This window comes from Pongo abelii, chromosome 18 (genome assembly GCF_028885655.2).
Source record: "Pongo abelii isolate AG06213 chromosome 18, NHGRI_mPonAbe1-v2.0_pri, whole genome shotgun sequence".
In the NCBI taxonomy this organism is placed as follows: Eukaryota; Metazoa; Chordata; class Mammalia; order Primates; family Hominidae; genus Pongo; species Pongo abelii.
The window spans coordinates 51,825,352-51,838,282 of record NC_072003.2 but is presented as its reverse complement, the minus strand read 5'-3'; the positions used below and the strand labels follow the sequence as shown (position 1 = coordinate 51,838,282).

Below are 12,931 nucleotides of genomic sequence, written 5' to 3'. Positions count from 1 at the left end.
TTTAAGTGACTTCTCAAACTCCTCATAATTCTAAAAAATAGGAGTCTTTATATTTTTTGTTTTATTCCAAACTTTTTTTTTCAAAATAAGAAACATGTTTTTCTATAAACTGTTATTTCTTCTTTACTCACAGTAACTGTCCTAGCAGTTGAGTTTCAGGACAACTTAATTTCTTTTCTCCCTCCCGCCCCCTTTTCTCTAGCTCCCTCCTCCCTTCTTACCTTCCTCTTCCCTCCTTCTCTGTCTTCCTTTCATTTAATATTTTCTAACCAACAATTTCATACTAGATTTATTATAATAACAAAGATAGCCAAGTTTTCTCCTTTCAATGGGCTTACATCTGGTTTTCTACAACAAAATAAAGTTCTTAATTTCTGTAAGAGTGTTGTCCATGTGAAAAGAGATGAGGACCACAAAGTAGCTTACAACAAGAGTGTGAGGAAATTTCACAAATCTCCCCAGCAAAGCAACTTGCTTGCAGATATCATGTATGTGGGATTCAAATCTGAACCATACGAAAAAAGAAATTGTATTTTTTGTGCACAAACAAATCTATACTTTTGAATAAATGAAAAGTAATAATACAAAATTCGTTAGTGGGATAAAAGGAGTAGAGATGAAGTAAGAAATCAGATGGAGGGAGCATACAGACTGGATCTTCATTGTGACTAGGGAACCCTACTGGGATGGAACATAAGTGTCCGATGGCAGGAAGTAATGATGGGTCACTCAGCTCAGCGCTATCCATGTACCAATTGCCATGCTCTGTTAGGTGTGAAAGGGCCAGGGTAGACATGAGAAGTAAATGTGACTGTCTTTAGGTTCTTGCCATCACAAGGTCCATATTGCTGGGATAAAGAGACCAGTTCTCTTCCTACTCATTCCCTACTCTTGTATCCTGGGCCATGTAGCTTTCCTGGAAGTGGGGAAGCCATGAGCCATTGGTTGGCATGGCCTGTGGACATGGATAAACAGAACTCTGCCTGCCCTCCAGAGAGTGGCTGGAATGAGGGAAGAGATTTCTGCCCAGAGCAGGTGGAGACAGAGTTAGCAGGCAAAGGACAATTTATTATCAAGGTGCTTTAGTGGCCTGAGAGCAAGGGTTCCTAGGAGCCAGGATAGATTCTAATTTGTTCCGTGTTTGCGTATGTTTATGTTTGGGAGGACATGTGTCCTGTCATGGAGCTGGTCCTCCCTTCAAGGACACCTGCTCTTCCAGGGCGTGTGTTCACTCAAGAAGGGGAAAAACACCAGTGGAGTGTGAAGGTGGGAGTGGGACAGATGTGGGAAAAGTCTCCTCACAGGGTGCAGGTAGTGAAGGGGCCATAGTCTGTATAGAATTAAAAAACAATAATCAACTAAAAGTTGTTTTGCTTTTTATTATCACCATACCCCACCAATTCTGAGCCACTCTTCCCATCCGGATGCCATGCCATTGAAACCACACAGAGCCTGCAGGCACCCATGGGGCAGGTAACCCCTGCAGGCCAGATTGGTTCCCTGCAGCCTTCCCACACTACACCCCCACTCCCATTACTGGCCCCATGGGATGTGAAGATTCACAAAGCACAAACACCAATGCCTAAGGACACATTCGTTGTAAAGACAATTAATATTTTATGAGCTAAATTAATAATTAATATAAAATAGATTAATACTCTATTTTATTAATTAATCATTTAATGGTTGTTTTGTCTCCCAAGGCTGAGTTTCTTCATTTTTCTTTCAGTCAAGAAGTTTGCATTGAGTTCCTATAATGTGCAAGTCCGGCTGCTGGGCATGGGTGGTACGACACAGTAGACCAGACAGTGACAAGGAGCTGACCTCCTAGAGCTAGAGACAGGCAGGGGGCAAGTGAGCAATGCACAAACAAGATGGTTTTAGCTGGTGTGAGCTATCATGAAGGGGCACATTGTAGGGTCATGAGACAGAAAGTGATGGGCAGGAGTGGATCTGTATTGTATAAAGGTGATCAAGGCTGGCCTCTCAGAGGAGATGTTGTTTGGGCTGAGATCTAGTGTTTGGGAAGGAGCCAGCTATGGCAGAAAAAACAGTGAATGCCAAGACTGGGAGCCAGGAGCAAGTCTGGCCTGTTAGAGGAAATGAAGGAAGGCTTGTGTGGCTGGCAATAAGGAGGAGTCCTTTTGGGGAAGAGGCTGAAGGGATGCAGAGGCCAGGTGCAGTCAGTCATGTAGGGTCATAAGACTGAGTTTGCATTGGGTGAGCCATGAGAAAAGCACCTTTGACCACTCCCCCCTTATCATCCTAATTTGCACAACTGCTTGTTTTGTGTTGTGTCTTTCATGTTTGCTAGCTTCTGCTGACCCTTTTCCCAGCACTCCAGTCTCCCCACGTCCTCTGCACTTGCTTGCACCACCTTCACTCTGTTCATGCACCTTCGAATGTCTTCTCCTTGGCATCCAATTCCACAATATGGCATCCTCTTCATGCTGCAGCCTTGTCATCTAATGAGGAAGGAAAGTTTGATTGGTTCTGACCACAAGCAATTGTCAGAACTCACATCCATTGCTGAGGTTGGAGGAGATAAACCAAATTAACCTGTGCCTTCCTTTTCTTATAAATGGAATTTCTTATCTTGGACTTTTTCTTGAGTCTTCTTGGGGAAAGAGATGTGAATAAGGAGGAGGGAGAATGAAGAAAGGAAAGATTAGGAGCTGTTGAGGCCTGGGAGAGTTCAGAGAGAAGGGTAAATGTCAGTCTGTGATTCCTTTACCTGACCTCTGTGCTGAAAGGAGTTATCTCTGTCCACCAAGTATATTTCTCTTTTCAGTCTTCAACAAAATCTTCTTCCTTTGGACCTTTGTCTGCAGATCTGAGAAAAAAAAACCCAGCTATTTAAGAATTTAAAATGTAAACTCACCTGGGCAGGAGAAATCCTGGTTATCCTCTGATTTAAGAATAAAAATGCCGGTGTATATCTACATTTTTTTTTCTCTCTCTACACACACACACACACACATACACACACACACACACACACACACACACACACACACACAATTTGTCAATAATTGGAGAAAATTGGCTGCTGGATTCCACTCTGACACAGAATAGGTCAAGTGGATTCTACCTCTTTACTAAAGTAGAGGATGACTTCTATGGTATCCCTGCTTTAGTTTTTTCTTCTTTTTTTTTTTTTTTTTTTTTTTTTTGCAAAAAGAAGAAAATAAATTGCAGGAATAATGCAGCAAGTTGTAGCAATAAGTGGGTGGTGTCCTGGAGGACAGGAAAGGCAGATGCATCTGGACCTATTGCCTAGAAGCACTACATGCCTTTATTTTATTTTAGAAAGAAAAAGATGACGTCATTTCAGGTTTTTATAGCAAGGAGGGTAGGATTAAAGCCCAGATTTTTCTGGGTTCCCTTGAGGGAGATGGCAGAGTTTGGTTCCTTAGATACAATGTCTCAGATGTATTTGTTTTCAGCTATTGTGATGGTTGGAGAAGCGCCTTGTATCTTCCAAATTTCTGTTGAGGCTCTAAGCCAAATAAAGTACAATTCCCCTAGAGATGACATTGGAGGCTCAAGAGCAAATATATTCTTTGCTCTTCAAAATGTGATTTGTGAATCTGTCAATATGACATAGTCAATCACTAAGTAGTTATTGATCAATCACTCAGCTTTGGATCCAGATAGGGCAAGTGCTTTGGATAAGGATAAGACAGAATCCCTAATGATGCTATCTAGTGGGGGAAATGAAGACACACCTTTGATGTGTTAAGAATTGTTTTATTTCAAATCACAGAAAACCCAATCCTAACTGACTGCATCAAAAATAAAATTATTGGTTCATGTAAATGAAAAATTCAGGGATGGGATGTGTATCGGTTATTGATGAATAATAAATCACCTCAACATACAGTAGTTTAAAACAACTGTTTATTTCGCAGAAAATCTGCAAGTCAGCGATTTAAGCTGGGCTCAGGTGGATGTTTCTTCTGGTCTGAAGTGGGCTCCCTTATTGATCTGCAGTTAGCTGTGGGTCACCTAGGCAACACTGCTTCTGGCTGTTGACTGGGATGCCTTGGCTCTCATCCACATTGTCTCTCATATTCCAGCAGGTTCACCTAGGCTTTTCTGCATGGTGCAGGATTCTGACAGCAAAAGTGCACACCATCACTTCCACTGGAATGCATGGGTCAAAGCAAGTTACAAGAGCAGCCCATATTCAAGGAGTAGGAAGTAGTTTCCATCTCTTAATGTTCTCAATGGGAGAACCTGCAAAGTCACATTACAAAGAGTTTGGATAAAGGAAAGTGTGAAAACTTGTCTATATTTTTCCCAACCAATGCCAGCTTTAGGCATGGCTCTATGTGGGGCTTGAACAATGTCATCCTTCTACTCTGTTGACTTCAGCCTCAGGCTCCCCATATATCCACAATGGCTGCAGCAGTTCCAGCCCTCACATTCAAGCCTAGTGAGAAAGGACAGCCCGTCTAATCACTTTCCTAGAAAGTCTCATTGTCTCTAACTGGATCATTTGCCTATAATTAAACAAATCTCTCTGCCCAAGGGATACAGTATATTAATTGGTCTAGGCTTGGTCACATTGTTCCACCCTTGCCACAGAGATGGAGCTCCACCAGAAGTGGAAAGTGTGAGCTTTAAGTGTGAGAGTGAGGGAACCTCAAGTGAAAATGGGTGGCTTTTGCCAGAAGGAGTAATGGATGCTACTTGTGATAGTCATAGTGGTGGAATGACAGCAGATGTCCACAACCCCACAACAGAACACATTGCATTTGTTACAGCTCTATTTGCTACTTCCATATGATAAAGCAGTAGGTTAGAAGTTCTATGAAGCCAGATTTGAATCCAGATCTTCAGATGCCAAGCCCTGCATTTTGGCCTGAATTATTTTTCTCAGCACAAAGCATAATTCTTACATGATATGAGAAATGGATATCCCTGCCTGGAAGGGCTTTTACTTTGTAATAGAAATATCACCCTGATTGATGGCAACATTGGCTCTTAGTGATCATCTTCTATGTGTTGCAGGATCAATACACTTTCAAATACTAGCCCATTCACTAGAGCATTATCTCCCCAAACTTCTTTGTCCCTGCTTATATTTGTCAACTTTACAATCCTTTTATTACCAGCAAAAGCTTTGGGAAGCTACAAATAAAAGCAGGGATTATAAAAGGATTCTTATTAAAGCATGCTTTCTTTGAGGAACAGAGTACAATGTCCTCCGTTCTCCCCTTGTGAAAAGATGTGTTTTCTTGTTTAATTAGAATAGACCTCCATTCCATTAGAAGAGGACAAGTAGGGCAGCAGGGTTGAGAGTGCAGGCCCCAGGGGAAAAAAAAAAGGCTTATTTATTTCAGCTCCCATCAACTTTAAGAGTGTACTGCAACTTTGTGAAATATTCTATCATATTTGGGAATGGATGAATACATGTAAACACCACCACTTTCCTGCTACAGAGTAATTGGTTGTAGACTCCATTTTGTTGTTTTTTTGTTGTTACTTTGCAATTAAAGCCTGTGTTGGAGAAATGCAAAGCCAAGTGCATCAATTAGGGTCCTAGCAAGAAACAGATGGCACACTCAATTTGGATAATTCGAGGGGAGCTTAGTAAAGGGGCTTTTTGCAAAGATGTGAGCAGGATTAAAGGAAACCACAAGGGACCGTGCTGTCCCAGAGTAAGCAACCATGGGGAACTGTCTCACTTAGAGCAGGTGTTGGCAAACTATGGCCCATGGATCAAATCTGGCCCCGTACCTGTTTATGAAAATAAAGTTTTATTGAAACACAGCTGTGCCCATTTGTTTACATTTTGTCTATGACTGCCCTCACATTTCAAAAGCAGAATTGAATACTTCCATCAGAAACTGTGTGGCCTACAAAGCCTAAAATATTTATTCTCTAGCCCTTTACAAAGGAAGTTTGCATCAAGGCCGGGACAAGGGTAAGGCAAGTGAGGTGCCCAGGGTGCAAAATTTAAGAAAGAATGGACTCTCGGGCCCTGCATTTGCATAACTCTGAGGGTAACCTTGGCTTCTGAGGCACTTTGCTTGCCACCCCTTAGTCTGGGCCTTGTTTGACAATCCCTGACCTAGAGAGTAGCTATAAAGAGAGTGCTACTTGACAAGGGTGGTGGCTTTGCCAAGAGTGATGCTGCCAATACTTGACAACCCTGCAGATAGATAGATGGAGAACAAAACCCACAGCCTTCATCGCCTCCTGCTTTCCAAGCCACCTGGAGGCACAGGGTGAGGGAAGCAGTTGATTGGGTCCATAAATGTCTACCTCTTGGGGAACAGAATAGAGTTGTCTTAGGATTCTCTAGAGGGACGGAACTAATAGGATAGATGTATATATAAAAGGGAGTTTATTAACGAGTATTGACTCACGGTCACAGGATGAGGTCCCACAATAGGCCGTCTGCAAGCTGAGGATCAAGGAAGCCAGAACTGAAGAACTTGGAGTCTGATGTTCGAGGGCAGGAAGCATCCAGCACAGGAGAAAGATGTAGGCCAGAAGACTAAACGAGTCTAGTCTTTTCATGTTCTTTGCCTGCTTTTATTGTGGTCATGCTGGCAGCTGATTAAATTGTGCCCACCCAGATTGAGGGTGAGTCTGCCTTCCCCAGTCCACTGACTCAAATGTTAATCTCCTTTGGCAACACGCTCACAGACACACCCAGGAACAATAATTTGCATCCTTCAATCCAATCTAGTTGACACTCAATATTAACCATCATGAAGTGGAGAAGGGTGGAGAGAGTATCCATAGAGCAAACTGAAATAACCTGCTCTAAGCTCCAAGGCAATCCAGCCACTATAGAATCACAGTCTGGAGCTGGTAAGGATGACGGTGATCATTTGGCCCAAAGAAACTGCATTAAAAATAGAATACAAGGAAGAAGGCTGGTGGCTGATCTACTCAGACACTTACTTTACCATTCAGAAGTAGGAAATCCATCCCAGGTCTGAGTTATATAAAAACAGAGTGAACTCTGAATTTCTCCATAATGCACACCACAGTTATTATTAAATGATGATTCTCTGATTATTTAAAGTCTGTTTTCTTTACTGTAGGCTCTACAGTTCATTGGTCTATGCCCAGGACCCAGACCAGTGCTTGGCACATAGTAATTGTTCAGGAAATGTTTGTAGAGGGCCAGATGTGTTGGCTCATGCCTGTAACCCAGCACTTTGGGAGGCCAAGGTGGGAGGATTGCTTGAGCCCAGGAGTTTGAGACCAACCTGGGCAACATAGGCAGATTCCATCTCTTTAAAAAGTTTTTAAAATAAATATTGTTGAATGAGCTAATTGGATAAGAAAAGATATGTGAAAGACCTCGCACTTAAAGGTAGCACAGTATGTCTGTGGAAGGGGAAATGGGAAAATGGCAAACAGGAAAAGTAATTATGTGAAAGTCCTTCTATCAGAAGCAATTGGGACAAATAGGTAGGGCTTGAATTCAGAAATGATTAAAAATGATCCATACTTTAAATATTTCATTTTATTTTAACACAAAACCTATACATTGTTTTGGGTTATCGTTTTGACAGTCATTTGATATATGACTTAGGCTTTTAAAAAACATGGTTACATTCCATTTCTAAGACTTCTAGATTGCCTTTCTTGTTTAAATCACACTCACAATGCATTGTCCATGAATTTCAGTTTGTTTCTTTAACACAGAATTGAAGCCTTGGGAAACTAAAAGAACATTCTGAGGGCAGGCTCCATATAGATCATAACTTTTCTCAATTTTTTGTTACAGGTCTGCCAACACTCTTTTTAGTAACTTGCTTTTATCAAATCTTTCCAAAGCATTCTATCTAGTCTTCACAGAAATATCTGTTTTTTTTCTGACTCACATTACATTAATGTACATAATGACAATAAGAAATACAGTGAGCATAAACAAGCCTGGGAATGAACCTAATAGACTCTTAGTAAACATAGCACTCAAAGATGGGAGAGCAGGACCTTGGACATGCTGGACAGTAGCCTACTTGCCATGAGCCTTCAACCTGCATTAGAAGTGTGTTTTATGGGAAAAAGGGAGAACTTTGGTTTGTTTAGTGAACTGGTTAAAAGGAGGTTATTTAGTTAAGATTCTTCCATATGCAAATTAGGAGACAATATTTTTAAGATCATATTACAAAGGTCAATCCTGCCACTACTAAGTTTTGCCTTTCTATCTTGCAAAAACAATCACATAAAAGATGAACTCAGGCCAGGCATGGTGGCTCACACCTATAATCCCAGCACTTTGGGAGGCCAACGTGGGAAGATCGCTTGATCCCAGGAGTTAGAGACCAGATTGAGCAACATAGGGAGACCCTGTCTCTAAAAAAAAAATTAAATTTGCTGGGTGGAGTAGCATGCACCTGTGGTTCTAACTACTTGGGAGGCTGAGGTAGGAGGATCGGGAGGATCGCTTAAGCCCAGGAGGTCGAGGCTGCAGTGAGCAGTGATTGTGCCACTGCACTCCAGCCTGGGCGATGGAGTAAGACCCTTTCTCAAACAAAAAACAAAAAAAGCTCAAACTGGACAATGAAGCTCCTTACAGTTGACTTCATTGAGGGTTATCACTGTGAACTTTCTCTGGTGGTTTCTGCCCCAGCAAAGACCCAATGTCGTCATCTGCTGGCAACTGCATGTACTTGTTTTTCCTTGGCCTGATTTTTGCCCAATAACTTGGATTCCTCCAGAGTGGTAGGGGAAGAGGAGTGTGAGTACAAAGCTAGATATACCAATCTGAGTATACCCAAGGGCAGGTAATGGTGCTCCAGTCCTTTTTTGGAGGAAGTGTTCTGCATTGAAGAAAGATCAGTCATTACAAGCCTTGTGCTCCAAACCTAGCCCTTCCACTTATAAACTTTGTGATCTTGGGCAGGACACTTAAACTGCTATGTCAGTGTTAAATTATCTGTAAATAGTAATTTATAAATACATAATAAATAATAGCCATTCCTTACCTTTCTCATAGGAATGCTATGAGTCTCAAGTGAAAAAGTTGCAGTGTAGAAATGTTAACTGTTTCCCTTCACACCTCTTCCTAGCATCTAGAAGAGTGGGGATGGGCTCAGTGATGCTACAGTAGCAAGCAACCATCACACTTCAGAGGCTCAAAATAACACAAAGGTTTATTGCTTTTATCACTCTCATTATGTGTCTATCATATGTTCGTGGGGGTCTCTGGTGAGCATATTCACTCACTATGGAACACAGGTTTATGATGCAACCACCATCTTGAATATTGGCAATTTTCATGGCAGAGGAAAGAGAGATAGCTCTGTAAGGTGTCCACAAGCAATTAAATATTTGGTCTGAAAATGAAACATGAAACTGCTGCTGGCAATTCATTGGCCAAAGCTATTTACATGGCTCCCACCTACTTCTAAGCAGGGCAGGAAGTATAATCCTTCACATACCTCAGAGACTAAAAACTGGAGATACTTGGTGAACAGCACTAATGACTACCACACCACCCTTTTATCTCATCTTGATTTCCTTCCCTTTTCCTTTTTTTTTTTTTTTAAGAGAAAATAGAGTACAGTGAAAGTTTAAACTTTAAATCCAAGCCAAATACCATTTCTGTTACCCAGCAGTGTGGGTGACCTTGGGCATATCACTTAAACCTGTCGTCAGTCACCTTATCTTAAAAAGGTGCTTGTTGTGAAGATTAAATGAAGGAATACATGGAAAACCTCCAAGAACAGGGTAGAAACTAACAAGTGTCTGTTTCCTTCCTTAATTCATCAGTTTCTCCCCTCTCCTTTCTATTTTACAAATTCTCTTTGGAAGAAAAAGGGGAAGATTTTCGGGTCTGCTGTGGACATAGAAAGAGAAATCATTTCTGCTTTTACTATGTCCTCTACTTCCAGCCCTGTCTTCAGATAACATGAAAATGGAAGCTAGAATCAACCTTGATCACCCAAGATCATCTCAAGGTCATCTCAAGGTGTTTTAAATTGCAAGGAAATGCTTAACTAAGTAGTTGCTGGGAGATTTGCCTGAGTCACCATTCTCTCAATAAAAGGCAGTGTACTATCCAATAGTTCCAGTGCTTCTTAAACTTCAGTGTGTAAGAATCACTAGAGGATCTTATAAAATGTGGAGTCTTATTCTGCAGGTCTACGCTGAGGCCCAAGATTCCAATGAGCTTCCAGGTGGCGCCAATGCTTCTGGTCCCTGGACCACACTTTGAGTAGCAAGGTTCTAGGGGAATGAAATGAAGATTTAGGGGCTGTAGACCTAAATTAGAATCCTGGATCTGCTACTCATGAGTGGCAAGGCTTGGACACCATACTTTTCTACTCCATCATTCTGTTTCCTCATCTGTACGTCAGGCACCCTCACAGTGTTATCAGGAGGCCTCAATGAAATCATACATGTAAAAAGCTTTATTAACTGGAAAGCACAGTGGAGTGTTAGCTTTTAGTGGAATCTCTTCAGCTGTAAAGCACTGGGCTCGCTCTAAACCAGAAGTGATTGTGTCTTCTCCCCTTTTTTGCATTGCCTTACATACCAGATGCTGGAGGATGCCTCTTTCCCATATGCTGTGGTAAGCACTTCTCACTTCCAGAGAGATTTACCTTGTGTAACTGACAAGTGTCAGGGAAATGTGGGAGAGGAGCGCTAAATCTAGACCAGGTATGCGTACGTGTGGGCAGGGAGCATGACAGAGAGCTGGGGGGTGCGTGGCCCCAAAGCTAAGCAAAGTGAGTATAAATGGTGGCCACGAAGGCATCTTAACCAAATAGAACCTGTTAAACCAGGCCATGAGCAGTGAGACCCTACTTTTTCTTATGGGATGCGGTGATAAAGAAATTACATAGTTATTTGAGAGGAACATAAATAAAGATTAATAGGTTAATGAGTTATTTTCCTTTCATTACTACACTATTGTACTTTATTATAATTGCTTTGCACTCATTTAATTAAATTTGAACTGGGGCCAACACAAGATAATTTGTTTTCCCTGTACCGAACAATGAGTATGCAGATTGGATGTACTGAAGCAGTAATCAGCCCTCTGTTTGCAACACTTTTCTACTCTGAGTAGACATTATAATTGATAATTTGATTGTTGCAGCACTCTGTGCAATATATTTTAAAGCAACATTAACATAATGGAAATTATGTTGTGAGCTTAATCTCAGCTTTTCACTGAGAGGCTATCTGGTTCCTCAGTGTAAACCAGTCAGGGTCTGACAACAGCAGGTTTCTCTCTCATTCCTTCTTTTTGTCTCTCTCTCTCTGCCTCTCTCCTTCCTTCCTTTCTTCTTTCCTCTCCTTTCTGCTCCTTCCTCCCTCGCTCCCTCCCTGCCATCTTTTGTCCCCATTCTGCCCTCCCTTTCTTCCTTTCTCTCTCATCTTTTTTCCCCTTCCCTTCTGCTCCGCTGCCTTCCCTCTGTCTTTCCTCCCTCCTTTCGTAACTGCATTATTTTCTTTTCTTGCCTGCTTCTCTAGCTCTATTGAAGAAAGAAAAAAGATGAAATAAGGGTTGTTGATAGCAGCCATTCCCAGCTGCATTTCCTAATTTTGAGACCTGTTCACATCCGGGACATTCGAGAAAAGCAAACAAGAGCCTTTCCCGCAAACACCTAAGTGAGAAATTATTCCTGGTGGTCAGTGTGGTAGTGAGCACCACACTTTGTGTTGTTGGCCAACATAGGGAATTAATTCACAAGGCAGTCATGAGCTCTTCAAGGGCATTTCTGCACATATGGGCAGATGAGGAAAAAGTCACTGGCGTTTCCTTTGTCCAAAGTCCATTCTTCCTTGGAGCTGCAAACACTTTCTTGAAAAGATGAGGCCTTTATCCTTATGAACACATTCTGCAGACTGATTCTCTTTGGCCCAAAGGTTTCCTGTCCTGTAATGGAAAGTAGGTGTGATGTTCTGTTTGATAATCCCAGGCCAGAGATCTTGGACGCAGGTGAGGAAATTTGTGACCCCGTGACTTCTATTGAATTTTCATCACCCTGTAAATATTTGTTTCTGTGTTTGTTTTGGGAAGAAAAACACCTGTGAGTGGTTGGAAATGACTGTGTTTGTTTGGAAAAGCTGAAAGAGAGGGGTCTGAGCGTTCTTTGTTCTTCATTAAACTGTCCAGGCCCTGAATTTGTTGCAAAAAAATCGAATTTATTTGAAGAAAAGCCTATTCTTTAACCTCTTTGTTCTAAGGCGTGGGCACCCACACTCTAGTCTGCTGCTTTACTTTCAAACTATCTGTCAGTGTGGAGGAAAAGTGCCACAACAAGAAGCATGTTTTTTTGGAGGGGGCAACGTTTTGGAGAAGGCAGATTTTTCTCTGACACATATTAAATTTCTCCAGTAAATACTTGGGTGACATAGCTGCATCTGAGTGGCTTTTCTTTTCTCTTTCTATGTTGTTATTTTTTATTGAAAATTGGGCTAGAACTTATTCATGAATCAATTACTGAGTTGAGAAGTAGCACTCTTAAGTTTTACTTTTTAGCTCACTATTTCCTTATCTGTTTGGGGGAGAGTGTGTTTTAGTTTCTCCTGTTATTATGAGACAGACTTCTCTCAGCTGGGTCTACTGTTCTAATTATTATTATTTTTTTAAATGTTTTTAACAGAAACAGGACCCAGAGAGTTAAGTTGGGTTTTGCTGTGTTTTGTGTTTACATTTTAACCTCTGTTAAAGATACAAGAAAGAAAACTTCGACTTGCCTGGATGGAGGGTGCTTCCTCTTGTGCACAGATGTTGCGTTTAAATTGAGAAGCCCACAGCTGGGATGCTGTCACAGCCTAGAGACACAACTGCAGTTTCTTGCATCAGCCCACCCATGGCTCCCTGCCCCCAGGGACATTGCTAAGCAAGCCTGTTCTCAAATAAGAACTTGAGGGTAGATTCGGAGCACAGGTATCAGACATACAGCAGCTTTCCACTGCAGGAAGCCAGGGAAAAGGACCT

The 12,931-nt window shown here is 41.6% G+C and overlaps 1 long non-coding RNA gene across 1 annotated transcript in view; it reads left to right on the top strand.

Moving 5' to 3' along the window:
* Window positions 1-12,931, top strand: part of LOC134760394 (uncharacterized) — a 54,715-nt gene that overhangs the window by 16,645 nt on the left and 25,139 nt on the right. The window lies entirely within an intron of this gene.